Source organism: Mesoplodon densirostris, chromosome 5 (assembly GCF_025265405.1).
Source record: "Mesoplodon densirostris isolate mMesDen1 chromosome 5, mMesDen1 primary haplotype, whole genome shotgun sequence".
Lineage (NCBI taxonomy): Eukaryota > Metazoa > Chordata > Mammalia > Artiodactyla > Ziphiidae > Mesoplodon > Mesoplodon densirostris.
Window position 1 is genome coordinate 134,434,305 of NC_082665.1, and position 1,636 is coordinate 134,435,940.

At 57.0% G+C, this 1,636-nt stretch overlaps 1 pseudogene; it reads right to left on the bottom strand.

Moving 5' to 3' along the window:
• Positions 1–235: 235 nt before the first annotated feature.
• On the bottom strand, positions 236–1,058 carry LOC132491313 (14-3-3 protein eta-like; annotated as a pseudogene).
• Between the last annotated feature and the right edge of the window lie 578 nt (positions 1,059–1,636).

Here is a 1,636-nt window from a genome sequence, read left to right on the forward strand (position 1 = left end):
CCGCAATGCCCATGAATTTGTCCGGAACCGCTTCCGGGGGGAGCGGAGAGCAGATCTGAGTGGATCCGAGCAGCTGTGCTGCCATACAGATAGATTCAGCACTAGCTACGGAGTGACTGTAGCGAGGAAGGGGCGGTGGTGCTGGCGTTGGGGTGGGCGTCAGGCCAAGGCGCCCGCGTGGCCCTTCTCCGGCTTCCTCGTCCTGCTGGTCGCTCCTCCGGAGGGTGAGGTTGTCTCACAGCAGATGCATGAGCGTGGCGTCCTTATAGGAATCCCCGTTTCGTGTGTCCAGCTCGCCCGTGGCATCTTCGGAGGCTTGTTTGGCTAAGAGGCAGAGCTCCTCGGGCGCTTTCTGGGTCTCATAGTAGAACACGGAGAAGTTGAGCGCCAGACCCAGCCGGATGGGGTGCGTGGGCTGCATGTGCTCTTTGCTGATTTCGAAGGCTCCCTCATGGCGGCCTCCGGAGCTTCGGCCACACTGTTTTTCTTCTCGCTGGAAGCTGCCTCTGCCAGGTAGCGGCAGTAGTCGCCTTTCATCTTCAGGTAGAGGACCTTTGCTCTCATACTGGAAATCAGTACAGTTCTCTTTTTTTTTTTTTTTTGCGGTACGCGGGCCTCTCACTGTTGTGGCTTCTCCGTTGCGGAACACAGGCTCCGGACGCGCAGGCTCAGCAGCCACGGCTCACAGGCCCAGCCGCTCAGCGGCATGTGGGATCTTCCCGGACCGGGGCACGAACCCGTGTCCCCTGAATCGGCAGGCAGACTCTCAACCACTGCGCCACCAGGGAAGCCCTCAGTGCACTTCTTGATGAGGAACTTGTCCAGCAGAGCCGGCACGACGCTGCACACCGTTTCCAGCTCCTTCTCGATCTACGCCTGGTAAGCCTTAACCTTCTCCTGTTTCTTGTCATCCTCGTCGGCCATGGTTTTCTGCTCGATGCTGCTGCTAACCCTCCACAGGAAGACCGCTGGTCACCGACCACGTTCTTGTAGGCCTGAGAGAGGCGGTTTCGGTCTTCACTGGGGAGAGGTTCGTTGAGCTCGGTCACCGCCTTCATGGCGGAGGCTTTGTCGTCGCAGCGCTCCGCATGCTCGGCCAGCCGCGCCCGCTGCAGCAGCGGCTCGTAGTCCCCGTTACCGCTAAGGTCCGGCCTCACTTCGGTCGCTCGCTCGGTCGCCGCTCGCGTACGTTCTGGGTCTCCGCGGAGGCTGCCGCCGCGCACGCGCACGCGCACGCGCACTGGCTCACCAGCGGCCCAGGCAGCAGGCGGCAGGCACCGCCGCTCGCCCTCGCGCTGGCTTGGCCCCCGCGCTGTGTTACCTCATTTTCAGATTTGTCTGGAGTGTTGAAAAAAGCTTATAGTTCCTTTTTCCTCCTTTCTAACATGTGATTGAGATTTTTTATCCACTTCATGATCTGATGAAAGTTTTTTTAGAAGTTTCTTTCAGTAAATATTTTCCAGTTTATAGCATTCATTCTTGAGTTCCCTCTAGATACCAACAAAGCAAGTAAAGAAGTAGACTTCTCACTTCAGGAAGGAAGTTAGATAACCGATAACCCCAAGTTGCCTCAATAAAATGTGAACAAACCTCTGTCTCTGGTGTTAGGAGTAAGTTCCGTAGTAATAAATGTTGA